Here is a 16,291-nt window from a genome sequence, read left to right as displayed (position 1 = left end):
ATAGTCAAGCATTTCCATGATTGCTGAAGCTGTAGCATAGATCAGTTTATTAGTTTGAGTTATTTTGGCGGTATGTATTTATGCAAGTGACCTATTGGCATCTTCTAGCATACTGTCTGGTTTTGTTTCTTTGCTGAGCATTTGCAGTCAATCTCTGGTATTGATGGTATTTATTTTATCTAAGATCTTCTGTTTAAGATCAGCTGCAGTGCTCTCTTGTTATAGGATTGGAACTGGATTTTCATGGGTTTGCACATGTTGTTCTTGCAGGTCTTCCTGTGGAGTGGATCTGCAGTGTAGTTGATCAATCTCAAGTTATGATAGTATCTTTCTCTTTATGACATTGAAATGTTGGGTGACTAGTTGTTTCTCAGTCAGTGGACATGCAGGTATTGTATCCATCCACACACTTCATATATCCACTCTCCTTTGGTCTGCTGTTATAGTAGCATTTCATCAGATCCAGATTCTCTTGCCTTGTCCATGTATGGTTTGTTCCAGTAGCCCACTTATTATCAGATTGTCCTGGTTCCTCAACATCTGATGGAGATCTTGTTAATCCATTCATGCCAGCATGACTCTCTTTGTTTGTGACACTTTCATGTTTATTGAGGTAGGCACTATAGTGTTAGTAGTCTTGCTCAAGGCCCACTACTGGTATATTATTTCCAGATTGGTGGTTGTGCACTGCGAGTTACCATCATTACATTAATAAGATGTATTTACCAAAAAAGTATGTGACAGCTGAATCATTTCTAAAATTTGAGAAAAAAAAAATAAGAATTTTGTTTTGACAAAAACATAACATGGTGGTGTGGACAGGTGTGGACATGATCACAAGGAAAATAATGGAGATAGTATGAGCCTTGCTCATCTTACTGGAAAGTTTCCTTTTCCCACGTAAGCAGATGATGCCATTTAGTATACTGAAGGAGAGAAATAATACATAGTCAATGTGTGTTAAATAAACATAAGCAAATAAATATGAGTCAAACTGAATTTTAGTTAAATTTTACAAAAATCTTTTGCCAAAATGTGGATTTTTTTTCTAATTTGCTTCCATGCAGATTTAGTAAAATGGTAACTGCTAGTCACCATTTTTTTAACCATAAAATATTAGGAATTACAAAAACACATTATACTTACCTCTCCAGTGCCTCCAACCCTCAGTGCCACAGAGGTACTGCACCTCAGCCAGAGGTGTGGTACCCCTCCCTCGAGTAAGGAGGGGGAACTACCCGGCACCCGCACACTAGCATCCAACACAACACCACTCCAGGCCAAAAGATCATATTTAGGGAGTGAGAGCGAGGGACCAGTTCACAGTGCGGGGACCGGCCCCAGATTAGTGGAGAGACTGTAAGACTCAGCTAGCAAACAAGAGGCTGTGATGGCTGTAAGTACCACAGCCAAATCTACACACAATCGCTGAAAAGGCAGCCACAAAGGGTCAAGGGGACCAGGAGGTCATGACCTGACAGGACCTGAGGCTGCTGGCTTCTGACACTGTTTTTAAGGTGCAGGGCAGGAGGGTGTGAGCCAGAGCAGAGAGACGACCTGGAAAGGTACACAAGGAGGGGTCCCGGAAAAAGTGCACCCAAACTAACCAAGAGCTGGCTGGACCAAAGACCCAGAGGACACAACACGCGGCTGGTGATTGTCACCTGAGAAACTGTGAGTAAAGTATGAAGACTGCACCCTGCTATGTCCTCACATTTATTTACTGCGTCACCTGCCCTGTATTACAACAGCTGCCATCATCAAATTTACCTTATAACTGTAATAGAAGAAAAATGGGTTGGCGCAGAGTAATCCTATATATAGGTATTTGCTGCAAAACAGACACTTCCACAACAAATGTCAATAAAAACGACTAAATAAATAACATGGTTTGCGCAAAAAAAATACCTTATGAAAAGAACTAACAACTTTATTATAAAATCCATACACCATTAGAATAAGCCTATCGGCAAATAGTAAAAAGCCACATGAAATACGTGCCAAAAAAGTCCCAAGATCCAAGTTCATTAGCTCCAGAGGAATTGAAATTGAAGCAATTTAATGCATGGAGTCCACCAAGCTAGTTCAATTTAAGACAGCTGTATAGGTTAGACGATAAAGGTTACCTCAGAAAAACAGATGCTGGAATCCGAGCTGAGTCCACACTGTAAAGTTTCTCATGATGAAGTGTAGCAGCCAAATAAAAAAATGCTGACAGGAGCGCGGTCCCGGCCGGTGACACATCCTCCCAAAACCTGCTCCCCGCCGGCGTACGAGCGTACAGAAGCCCGTGCTTGAAGTTCAAGCCTTGTACCCTTGCCGGTCACGTGACCGCCTACGTCATGGAAGGTCCTGTGGGATCTTACTCCTTGCCGCAGACTTCAAGCATGGGCTTCTGTATGCTCGTACACTGGCGGGGAGCAGGTTTGGGGAGCGTGTGTCCCCGGCCGGGACCACGCTACTGTCAGCATTTTTTTATTTGGCTGCTACGCTTCATCGTGAGAAACTTTACAGTGTGGACTCAGCTCGGATGCCAGCATCTGTTTTTCTGAGGTAACCTTTACTGTCTAACCTATACAGCTGTCTTAAACTGAACAAGCTTGGTGGACTCCATGCATTAAATTGCTTCAATTTCAATTCCTCTGGACTTAATGAACTTGGATCTTGGGACTTTTTTGGCACGTATTTTATGTTACCTTATAACTGCCCTGGGGCCCCGCTTTACCCGTGAGGAGCTGTATCATCTTTGCTGCGTCACCATCGGCCCCAGTGGACCTGAACCACAGCGTTGGCCATCCCTTGCCGAACACTACAGGTGGCGTCACAAATCAATCCCATATAACTTTTCCCCTTGTATTTTCATTGCATGCCCAGGGCCATGGAGTCAGGTCATGGCCCCTTGACTTCCCCAAAGAACTGCCCAACCCAGTTCTGAGTACCCCAAGGCCCTGGTGGGTGTCGCACATGCAAGTCCTGGCTTAGCACCCTAGGTCAATGGATTTTTCAACAATGGAGCCTTCACACTGCAGTGAACTGTTCCTCTGCCAATGTGAAAAAATAATTCCAATATCAGAGATGCTGGAACACTCACCACCACTATAAAAGCCAATAGAGATTTCAGGCACTGATAAATCTCCTATATAGACAGTAGCAGATCAGTCCACACAGAATTAAATTCAAGTAGAATTTTCTGAAATCCACAGTTCCTCACAAATTCGAATACCCTTCATTGTTTTTTGTAGTATCAGCAAAAAAAATGCCTGTCAGGGAGGACAGCTCAAGCTTTCCCAAAATGCCCTGCAGAAATGCGATCACATACTGTAGCACAGCCAGTCTGAGGGACTATCACAGGCAATATATAAAATATGGTCCAGCAAAGGAACAATAATTTATGCTTATACTGTATAGGGATAGAAGTTCAGAACACACAGCAACTGTGAACTAATACAGTACATCTGTGATACACTGCATCAACACCACCTAAATAGCTTATTATATTTAGATTTTATTTTGTTTCACACAGGAAAAAAGGTTAGTATAAAATCACTCAGAGATTTTTCAATTAAATGCAAGTTCTGAAAACAAGATTTCTTTCTATTTGTAAGTGAAAGTGTGATCCTTGTATTTTAAGAAGCAACACTTTTTTAAAAGAGACATTTTTTTTTAAATATGCACTTTTTTCAACAAAATTTGGCAGGAAAATGAGGGTGCGTCTTGTAATTTTATTGTAGCTTACTGGTTGCAGTGGAGCGGGGTCACAGGAGGCTTCTACAGGAGGCCAGTGGCAGAAGGAGTGAGGCGATGCTACGGGCCCTGTGCTGGGAGGAGACAGTAACCCAGCAGTGCAAGGCTGCGGGCCCTGGGCGTTCATAAAATGTCAGTGGTGAGCGGAGTCCCCTTTATTTTGATTTCCCTGCATTGGGCTTCAAGAAAATGACTGCTGGCTAAGATTTTACAACTGTTTAACAATTAGAGGGGCCAGATAAAAACTGTTGGCTATTGCTACAAATTACATTTTGTGCATGTACCTGCATAACGACCTTTATGTTTATGTTTATTTTTTTGTCAAGGTTGGGAGAACTAAAGATTAGCTAAGATTCTTGACAAAGTTTATAAAAAAATTCAACATTATACTTTTGTTCTGAATGTATGCTAATCCAAACAAAGCATAGGTGAGAGATTTGCATTAGGCCTCTGTTTTTGGGTGACCGCGGCAGGTTTCCATGCTATAGAAATGAAGTGGGCAAAAAAAATTCTAATTTTTTACAACACGCACAGATTACGAGGCAGATACATAATTGCGTTTACATTTCTGTAATGTGAGGATTTTACTTTTGTCTTAAAAAAAAAAAACCTAACCAAAAATAGGCAAAAGAAGTACAAAAAGAAATTGCTTATGGCTTGTCTTTCTCAAAAACCAAGAAGCACATTTTCTCATGCACACAAGCCTTAGTTTGAGTATTTTTCTTCAGTACCAAAACTAAACCACAGGGATTTTAATCTGCTCTACTTTTATTAAGTGCGTCAAGAATAAAACAGAAAATTGAATTAGCTCGAGTAATCTTTTAGCTGCCTTACAGCACCTAAACCACCACCATGAATCTGCTCCATGTTAAACTGATTTAGAACAACCCCCTTCTTGTGGCATTGCAATTTGTAATTTCTTTCCAATCAAGTTCTATTATGCATTCATGCATTGCAAATTTCTTAGGACTAGTCCATGGGGTGATGATTTCCCCAGACAATTCTAGCCACCCATCATGAAATCAAGCCCCTCTTTGTAGCATTTTTGTAATTTGCAAAAGTGACATCGCTATTGGCTTTTTGAAAATATCACTGCCTCCCTGATGATACACAGATCTGTCTTCAATGCAAGCGCTCACAGTCACAACACCAATATAGAATATGCTGGTCTGAGATGTGTTTTTATTTTACACTGGGCATTGCTTCATAGAAAAAAAGGTTGTGCAGTCAGTGGACAATCCCTTTAGAGTAATTGGATCACTATATACTATTGTAAATTATCACATTGTAACTCCTAGTGAGTTTTTAGACCATTTGCCACAATGTTTGCTAAATTTTAGAAAGAAAAATATACATTTACATCTTCAGCCTAGGCCAAGACTCTTCAAAAGAGTAGAGGAGCAAATTCTTGTTTTTTTTAAAGTGATAACTGACAAAAAGTTATATAGTATTTTGCAAGCATTCTCAAACTATTAACAAATAGTTGTATACTCTTCAAAGAGTCAAATGCAGATATGTATCTATAGATATTTCTAGAATTGCAATTTCTTTAAAATCTCAGCAATAGGCAAAGTGTTAAAGTATAATTGGAATGAAACTGAAGAGCTATATTACATAGATAATTGCAACTAAATGAAATTGTTAGAACATTTGACAAGCTTTTACATTCATTAAGTGTAAAGGGATAAGCAATCAATTTACCTCACAGTGTAGTTGGTAATTTATATAGCACCATTATACGCCTTCTGAGAACATAGCTATACTGTTGAGAAAAACAACATATTTATGATGTAATTAAAAAAGTAAAATGAATTTAACTCAAACATGTTAACTCATCAGAAGTGACATTGCCTTATTTTGTTGAGGGTTCTAAATGTGTCTATTTTTTCTTTTCCTAATGGATGAAGATACAGTTCAGATAAAGAGACAAATTGGATGTTCTTTGAAAGCTATCAAAAAAAGTTATCACATTTAGTCAGTTTTATCAAATTATTTTTCCCTTTGACACAAAATTGAGTTAACCAACTGGCAAGTACAAATCTATTCTAGAATTGCAAAAGTAAATAATCGAAAGTGTGTATGGGGGTGTATGTAGATGTAGCTAAATCGTTCATATTCTCAGATCATCTAAAACAGCAACTGAAAGACCAATTGTATTTTGCAGTGTTATGCATGCTTGCAACCAATATGCCAAACACAATTTCTTAAAGCGAACCTGCCACATTGTTCAATTAGTCTGAACTGTGGACAAAATGATATAGACAAGAAGAGTCAAGAGCGAGTCACCTCTGTTGTGAACTCTGTTTTTGGGCTCCCTCTTGTGGTCACAAGTGGTACTGTGTGAGTGTTGTCTTTGGGCTCCCTCTGGTGGCTCTTTGTGTCATTCTGCAGGTCTGAGGTTGGATCAGCTGTCTCGTTATCTGTTAGCTGGTTCCTATTTAGTTCAGCTGGACTCTCAGTGGTTGCCTGCTGTCGTTGTATTCAGTGCTATTCTGATTGCTCCTGTCTACATCCGTTATCAGTCTCTCCAAGAGAAGCTAAGTTTTGTTTGCTTATTTTTGCTCATCTGTGTTCAAGATGTGTCCTAGTATATGATGTGTTTTGGTCCAGCTTGCTAATATGTGATTTCCCTTCTTGCTGGTGCTCTGGGGTGCTGAGTTGCTCCCCCCACATCGTTAGTTGGTGTGGGGGTTCTCGCATTCTCTGCGTGGATATTTTTGCATAGGGTTTTTTACTGACCGCACAGATCCCTTGCTATTTTCTGCTATCTAGCGTTAGCGGGCCTCATTTGCTTAACCTGTTTTATCTCTGCGTTTGTCTTTTCCTCTTAACTCACCATTATTATTTGTGGGGGGCTTCTATATCTTTGGGGTATTTCTCTGAGGCAAGTGAGGTCTTACTTTCTCTTTAGGGGTAGTCAGTTTCTCAGGCCATGAAGAGACGTCTAGGATTTCAGGAAACGTTCCACGGCTACCTTTAGTGTGTTTGGTTAGAATCAGGTTTGCGGTCAGTCCAGTTACCACATCCCCAGAGCTTGTCCTATTATCTCTGACTTAGCTGGTTAGATTTGTGATCCTAAGCCACTGGGATCATAACACACCTCCTACTGGGAGATCTGGGAGTAAAAGATCACTATGTATTGTGAATTGCAGATCTTCCATTTAGCCTGTGTGTTTGTGTAACATATTAAAAGGATTTGGCTTCCTTTGGTGCTGAAGAGGTTAACAACCCTTGATGTGTGCTGGTCAGAAACTTGCAGCTCCATTTTAAACTGCTTCTGATCTGGTCATTACTTCTCCCTATAAAAGCTGGCCAGACTGTTATGATCCTAGTGGTAGAGGATCTCAGGAGTTCCAGCTAAGTCCGCAAACACAAAAACCAGCTCATAGGGAAGTGGTAACTTGGCTGACCGCATATCTGATCCTGTCACAACAACTAGAAGTAGCCGGGGAACGTACCTACGTTGATTCTAGACGTCTCGCACCAGTCGGAGAACTAACTAACCCTTTCAGAGAAAATAAGACCTCACTTGCCTCCAGAGAAAAGACCCCAAAGTTATTATACAAGCCCCCAACAAATAATAATGGTGAGGTAAGAAGAAAAGACAAACGTAAGAATGAACTAGATTTAGCAAAGAGAGGCCCACTAATTAATAGCAGAAAATAGGAAGAGGACTTATGCGGTCAGCAAAAAACCCTATAAAAATATCCACGCTGAAGATCCAAGAACCCCCGCACCGACTAACGGTGTGGGGGGAGAATATCAGCCCCCTAGAGCTTCCAGCAAAAACAGAAATCACATTTTGAACAAGCTGGAACAAAATAAGAGCAAATGCAAAAGGACAAAAATAAGAAAGCAGAACTTAGCTTATCTTGCAAAACTCAGGGACCAGGAGTCAGGAGGAAAACAGACATAGACTGATTACATCGATTCCAGGCACTAGACTGAGTTTCCAGGAAGTCTAAATAGGAACACCCAAGGCCTAACGAACCAGGTGGGTACCAACCTGGGGAAGGATAATCCAAGTGCCATACCGCTAGTGACCACAAGAGGGAGCCAACAAATATAGTTCACAACAGTACCCCCCCTTTAAGGAGGGGTCACCGAACCCTCACCAGGACCACCAGGGCGATCAGGATGAGCAGCATGAAAGGCACAAACCAAATTGGCCGCATGAACATCAGAGGCGGCCACACAGGAATTATCCTCCTGACCATAGCCCTTCCATTTGACCAGATACTGAAGCCTCCGTCTAGAGAGACGAGAATCTAAGATCTTCTCCACCACGTACTCCAACTCGCCCTCAACCAACACCGGAGCAGGAGGCTCAACAGCAGGAACCATAGGCACAACGTACCGCCACAACAAAGACCTATGGAACACATTGTGAATGGCAAACGACACAGGAAGATCCAAACGAAAAGACACCGGATTAAGGACTTCCAAAATTTTATAAGGACCAATAAAGCGAGGCTTAAACTTAGGAGAGGAAACCTTCAGAGGGACAAACCGAGAAGACAACCAAACCAAATCCCCAACACGAAGTCGGGGACCCACACTGCGGCGGCGGTTGGCAAAACACTGAGCCTTCTCCTGTGACAACTTTAAGTTGTCCACCACATGATTCCAAATCCGCTGCAACCTATCCACCACGGAATCCACCCCAGGACAGTCAGAAGGTTCAACATGACCCGAGGAAAAACGCAGATGAAAACCAGAGCTGCAGAAAAATGTCGAAACCAAAGTAGCAGAACTAGCCCGATTATTGAGGGCAAACTCAGCCAATGGCAAGAAGGTCACCCAATCATCCTGATCCGCAGAAACAAAACATCTCAAATAAGCCTCCAGCGTCTGACTAGTTCGCTCCGTTTGGCCATTAGTCTGAGGATGAAAGGCAGATGAAAATGACAAATCAATGCCCATCTTAGCACAAAAAGATCGCCAGAATCTGGACACAAACTGGGATCCTCTGTCAGACACGATATTCTCAGGAATGCCGTGCAAACGAACCACATTCTGAAAGAACAAAGGAACCAGATCGGAAGAGGAAGGCAACTTAGGCAAGGGCACCAAATGGACCATCTTGGAAAAACGATCACACACCACCCAGATGACAGACATTCCTTGAGACACCGGAAGATCTGAAATGAAATCCATGGAAATGTGCATCCAAGGCCTCTTCGGGACGGGCAAGGGCAAAAGCAACCCGCTGGCACGAGAACAGCAAGGCTTAGCCCGAGCACAAATCCCACAGGACTGCACAAAAGAACGCACATCCCGCGACAGGGAAGGCCACCAAAAGGACCTAGCCACCAAATCTCTGGTACCAAAAATCCCAGGATGCCCTGCCAGCACCGAGGAATGAACCTCAGAGATAACTCTGCTGGTCCATTTATCAGGAACAAACAATCTATCAGGTGGGCAAAGGTCAGGTCTACCAGCCTGAAATCTCTGCAACACACGTCGCAAATCAGGAGAAATGGCCGACAAGATTACTCCCTCTTTAAGAATACCAGCTGGCTCTGAGACGCCGGGAGAGTCAGGCACAAAGCTCCTAGAAAGAGCATCAGCCTTCACATTCTTTGAACCAGGCAGGTACGAGACCACAAAGTCAAAACGGGAGAAAAACAACGACCAACGAGCCTGTCTAGGATTCAGGCGCTTAGCAGACTCGAGATACATCAGATTTTTGTGATCAGTCAAGACCACCACACGATGCTTAGCTCCCTCGAGCCAATGACGCCACTCCTCAAATGCCCACTTCATGGCCAATAACTCCCGATTACCAACATCATAGTTCCGCTCAGCAGGTGAAAATTTCCTAGAGAAAAAAGCACATGGTCTCATCACAGAGCAACCAGGGCCTTTCTGCGACAAAACAGCTCCGGCACCGATCTCAGAAGCATCCACTTCAACCTGAAAGGGAAGTGAGACATCAGGCTGGCACAAAACAGGCGCCGAAGTAAACCGGCGCTTCAGCTCCCGAAAAGCCTCCACGGCTGCAGGAGCCCAATTAGCAACATCAGAACCTTTCTTGGTCATATCCGTCAAAGGTTTAACAACGCTAGAAAAATTAGCAATAAAACGACGGTAGAAATTAGCAAAACCCAAGAACTTCTGAAGACTCTTAACAGACGTGGGTTGAGTCCAATCATGAATAGCTCGGACCTTGACTGGGTCCATCTCCACAGTAGAAGGGGAGAAAATAAAACCCAAGAAGGAAACCTTCTGCACTCCAAAGAGACACTTTGAGCCCTTCACAAACAAAGCATTATCACGCAAAACCTGAAACACCATCCTGACCTGCTTTACATGAGAATCCCAATCATCAGAAAAAAACAGAATATCATCCAGATAAACAATCATAAATTTATCTAGATACTTCCAGAAGATGTCATGCATAAAGGACTGAAACACTGAAGGAGCATTAGAGAGCCCAAAAGGCATCACCAAGTACTCAAAATGACCTTCGGGCGTATTGAACGCAGTTTTCCATTCATCTCCCTGCTTAATGCGCACAAGGTTGTACGCACCACGAAGATCTATCTTGGTGAACCAACTGGCACCCTTAATCCGAGCAAACAAGTCCGACAATAGTGGCAAAGGATACTGAAATTTGACAGTGATATTATTCAGAAGCCGATAGTCAATACAAGGTCTCAAAGACCCGTCTTTCTTGGCCACAAAAAAGAATCCCGCACCAAGAGGGGAAGAAGATGGACGAATATGTCCCTTCTCCAAAGACTCCTTTATATAAGAACGCATTGCGGCATGCTCAGGTACAGATAGATTAAATAATCGTCCCTTAGGAAATTTACTACCAGGAATCAAATCTATAGCGCAGTCACAGTCCCTATGAGGAGGAAGGGCACTGGACCTGGACTCACTGAATACATCCTGATAGTCCAATAAATACTCCGGAACTTCAGAAGGAGTAGAAGAGGCAATAGAGACCGGCGGGGAATCGCAATGAATTCCCTGACAACCCCAACTTGACACAGACATAGCCTTCCAATCCAAAACTGGATTATGGGTCTGTAACCATGGCAGACCCAAAATGACCAAATCATGCATTTTATGCAGAACAAGAAAACGAATCACCTCCCGATGTTCAGGAGTCATGCACATGGTCACTTGTGTCCAATACTGCGGTTTATTCTCCGCCAATGGCATAGCATCAATTCCTCTAAGAGGAATAGGATTTTCCAAAGGCTCCAGGACAAAACCACAGCGCTTGGCAAACGACAAGTCCATAAGACTCAGGGCAACACCAGAATCCACAAATGCCATAACAGGGTAGGAAGACGAGCAAATTAAAGTCACAGACAAAATAAACTTAGGCTGCAAATTACCAATGGCGGCAGGACTAACAACCTTTGTTAGGCGTTTAGAGCATGCTGAGATAACGTGTAGAGTCACCGCAGTAAAAACACAACCCATTCTGACGTCTATGATTTTGTCGTTCAGTTTTAGTCTGAATTCTATCACATTGCATTGAGTCAGGTGTCCGTTCAATACAGACAATACTGCCAGAGAATTAGCAGATTTGCGCTCCCGCAAACGCCGATCAATCTGAATGGCAAGAGTCATAGAATCATTCAGACTTGTAGGGATGGGAAACCCCACCATCACATTCTTAATGGCCTCAGAAAGGCCATCTCTGAAATTTGCGGCCAGAGCACACTCATTCCATTGAGTAAGCACGGACCATTTCCAAAATCTTTGGCAATACACTTCAGCTTCATCCTGGCCCTGAGAGATAGCCAGCAACGCTTTTTCTGCCTAAATTCCAACATTAGGCTCCTCATAAAGCAATCCGAGCGCCAGAAAAAACGCATCAATATTTGCCAATGCAGGATCTCCTGGCGCCAATGAGAAGGCCCAATCCTGAGGGTTGCCCCGCAAGAAGGAGATAACAATTTTAACTTGCTGAGCTGAGTCTCCAGATGAACGAGGTCTCAAAGATAGAAACAATTTACAATTATTCCTAAAATTCCTAAATTTAAATCGATCTCCAGAGAACAGCTCAGGAATAGGTATCTTAGGCTCTGACATAGGACTACAAGTAACAAAATCCTGAATGCCCTGCACTCGTGCAGCAAGCTGATCCACACTAGTAATCAGAGTCTGAACATTCATGTCTGCAGCAGGGCTTCAAGCCACTCAGAGAAAAAGGGGAAGGAGAAAAAAAAAACTCAGAACTTTTTTTTCTTTTAATCCCGCTTCAGCAATGCATTAAATATTCTCTTTGTGGCCTGGAATACTGTTATGATCCTAGTGGTAGAGGATCTCAGGAGTTCCAGCTAAGTCCGCAAACACAAAAACCAGCTCATAGGGAAGTGGTAACTTGGCTGACCGCATATCTGATCCTGTCACAACAACTAGAAGTAGCCGAGGAACGTACCTACGTTGATTCTAGACGTCTCGCACCAGCCGGAGAACTAACTAACCCTTTCAGAGAAAATAAGACCTCACTTGCCTCCAGAGAAAAGACCCCAAAGTTATTATACAAGCCCCCAACAAATAATAACGGTGAGGTAAGAAGAAAGGACAAACGTAAGAATGAACTAGATTTAGCAAAGAGAGGCCCACTAATTAATAGCAGAAAATAGGAAGAGGACTTATGCGGTCAGCAAAAAACCCTATAAAAATATCCATTGAAGATCCAAGAACCCCCGCACCGACTAACGGTGTGGGGGGAGAATATCAGCCCCCTAGAGCTTCCAGCAAAAACAGAAATCACATTTTGAAAAAGCTGGAACAAAATAAGAGCAAATGCAAAAGGACAAAAATAAGAAAGCAGAACTTAGCTTATCTTGCAAAACTCAGGGACCAGGAGTCAGGAGGAAAACAGACATAGACTGATTACATCGATTCCAGGCACTAGACTGAGTTTCCAGGAAGTCTAAATAGGAACACCCAAGGCCTAATGAACCAGGTGGGTACCAACCTGGGGAAGGATAATCCAAGTGCCATACCGCTAGTGACCACAAGAGGGAGCCAACAAATATAGTTCACAACACCAGACCATCTCTGCATTGTCAGTGAAAAATTTGCTTCCTAGCTCCTTTGAGACAATGTGCCAAATAGGAGACCGTTGTTGTTACTGGAGATTGTTGCATGCTGTTTATAGGTGTATACTTTCCTCGTTGTCCTATTCCCATTTGGTTAGTACATTCTTATCCCTCCCTATATACCTCTTTAACTTTGGTGAGTGTTTGTATTTTGGCTGCTTTCTGTTATCCTTGTTTTGTCTTTGTGTCCTGTTTACCTTAAATTTCTGTCCCAGGCCTCATAGGGTGGGGGATGGGACAGATCAAGGTTTTACAGGAAGATAGTAAGGTGAGAGACTCGGGCCTTTCTACCTTTAAGAGTACCACAGGGAAATGGATAGTTATGGTCCCAGTACCAGGACATTTTGAGGTGCCCCTTCCTTACTGAAGACCCTCACACTATGACAAGGAGAACCTGAGCAGAATTATATACTGTAACTGTGTGAAAGGATTCAGTATAACTTGTGTTTAATTTGTTGAAATCCCTCACGTCTATGAGCATATGAGTCCAATTCGTGGTCTTACACAGTGACTGTCAGGTCTCTCTACATGCACAGGGTTATAAATATATTGCCCAGAAAAGATGGGTGCCAATGTGATGTCTAATGCCTGTATTAAACCCCTTCCAATATCTTTTAATGCACAAACAGCCTTAAAGATGTAAAAGTGAACTCCACATATATACAGATAGTAACTGGTGGTAATGAAAGTATTGCAGGTGTTTATGAACAGGTGGTGCAGAAAATAGAGTGAAAAATGATCCTTCTTTGGATAGTAACAAGGTGTTTGTTCAAAAGCACAATCAATCCAAGGAGTAACTCTGTTTTAGGATAAATAGACAACAAATTCACTGTTTAGATAGAAAAGAGATATTGGAAAGCTCTTAGCAACCTTAAAGGGACACTCCCATCAAAGTTTTTGTCCTCTTAGCATATTGCAATCATCATTTTACATAGCAATGTGTGCTTACAATTGCTCATTTTACACCATTTTTATCCAGTAAATTCTTTTATTTGATCTGCTCTATGTAGAAACAGGAAATCTCTTGTCCCTGCATTTATCATTCCCCTCTTCAACTCCTGACCCAGCTGCTCCTCTCCTCCCACTTTCTTATACTTTTTAAGTGACTCATGACTTGTGCAGAGAAAATTAACCTCCTGTTTCAACACAGAGTTTAGAAGGATTCAGTTAGTCAGCTTTTAGTCATGTAATATGCAAATATTCTCTTCATAGAGGAAGAGGACTAAAATTCTAGTGCCACTGTAAATTGAGATTCTGGTTTGGCTTTAATCCTAAGTCATGTGACAAGGCTCATTAGAGGGTCAACATTGACTTTTAGGATTGCTACTCCCAATAGGTGGCACTAGAGTTCTAGTCCTCATCCTCTCTGAAGAGACTATTTGCATATTTCCCAGAGGAGCATTGCGGCTTTAAGTCTTCTCCTTTCTGCATGCTTAACATGTCACTCTCCACAAGAGGAAACGTTACTACTTGGATCATGGTCAGATGCCTCTCACACAGCCAATCCAGATCTCACACTTTGCACTGACGATGGGCAGTACCCTGTCACACAGTGTCTGCAAATTGAGATTCTGGTTTGGCTTTAATCCTAAGTCAAGTGACAAGGCATGTTAAAGGGTCAACATTGACATCTAGTATTGCTACTTCCCCTAGGTGGCACTAGAGTTATATTCCTCTTCCTCTCTGAAAAGACAATTTGCATATTTCCCAGAGGAGTATTGCAGCTTGAAAGTCTCCTCATCTCACCATGCTTGACATGTTACTCTCCACAAGGAGAAACAATACTTCTTGGATCCCTTTCAGATGCCTCTCACACAGCCAAAACCAGATCTCCACTTTGCATTGACGAGGGGCAGTACCCTGTAACTCAGTGTCTGCAAATTGAGATTCTGGTTTTGGCTTTTATACTAAGTCATGTGACAAGGCTTGTTAAAGGATCAACATTAACTTCTAGGATTACTACTTCCCATAGGTGGCACTAGAGTTCTAGTCCTCTTCCTCTCTGAAGAGACAATTTGCAGGAAATAAAACTCAAACTTAATCCTCTGTAAATTGCTAAGCTCATCTCTACTTGCTGAAGTGGTAGTGGGAGTGTAGAATATGATGGGGAAGTCAAGGAGATGATAGACAATGTGAATCCAGCTTTCGCAGTTTTGGCTGCAACAGTACAGTACAGCATTATAAAGCACAACAGGTGGGAGGACATCTATGTGCTAGGCCGGACTGGCCATTGAGCACTTCTGGCAAATGCCAGAAGGGCCGGTTCCAGGAGTGGGCTGCTGCAGCTATCAGCGGTGCCAGGGCCGACTCCTCCTGCCAGCGCCTACTCCCCCCGATCGCCCGCCCCGGATTCAACTATACCGGCATCTATGACACCGGTACAGTTGAATGCAATGATGGAGGAGAGAGCGTCCGCTGTCACTTCCTCTCCCATCATTCCCCGCTCTACCTCGTGCTGACACTGCGGGTGCGCGATGACATCATATCATCTCGCACCTGCTGTGTGGCCAGGCAGACGGCAGCTGCTGAGACCGGAGCTGGGAGCAGCATGGGGCATGAGGAGAGGTAAGGAGAGTTGTTTTTTTTTAATATATTAGTGAGTGATAACTGGATTGTGGGGAAATTGGGGGGGCTGTATTACATTATATGGGGACTGTGCTGTATTACATTCTATGGGGGCTGTGCTGTATTACATTCTATGGGGGGGCTTTATTACATTCTATGGGGGCTGTCTGCATTACATTCTATGGGGCTGTCTGCATTACATTCTATGGGGCTTGCTGCATTACATTCTATGGGACTGGCTGCATTACATTCTATGGGGGCTGGCTGTATTACATTGCTGTATTACATTCTATTGGGGGGCTTTATTACATTCTATGGGGCTGGCTGCATTACATTCAATGGGGGCTGGCTGCTTAAAATTCTATGGGGGGGCTGTATTACATTCTATGGGGGCTGTGCTGTATTACATTCTATGGGGGTCTGTATTATATTCTATGGGGGGCTGTATTATATTTTATGGGGGGCTGTATTACATTCTATGGGGGGCTGTATTACATTCTCTGGGGGCTACATTATATTCTATGGGGGGCTGTATTATTTTCTAAGAGGGGTGACTGCATCAAACTCTATGAGGGGGCTACATTATATTCTTTGGGGAGCTGCATTATACTATATGAGGAGGGCTGCATTGTATTCTATGGAGGGGCTACATTATATTCTATGTGGGGCTGCATTATGCTCTATGAGGGGGCTACCATATATATGCAGGGGCTGCATTATACTATATGAGAGGGCTGCATTATATTCTCTGGGGGTTATATTATACTCAGGGGGCTACAATATATTCTGTGGGGTGGCTGCATTATACTCTGGAGTGGCATCATTATACTATATGTGGGCTGCATTATACTGTATCGAGGACTATGGGGAATACATTATACTATATGAAGAACTATAGGGTGCATTAT

Source organism: Ranitomeya variabilis, chromosome 1 (assembly GCF_051348905.1).
Source record: "Ranitomeya variabilis isolate aRanVar5 chromosome 1, aRanVar5.hap1, whole genome shotgun sequence".
Taxonomy (NCBI): domain Eukaryota; kingdom Metazoa; phylum Chordata; class Amphibia; order Anura; family Dendrobatidae; genus Ranitomeya; species Ranitomeya variabilis.
Note: the sequence above shows the minus strand (reverse complement) of the source record.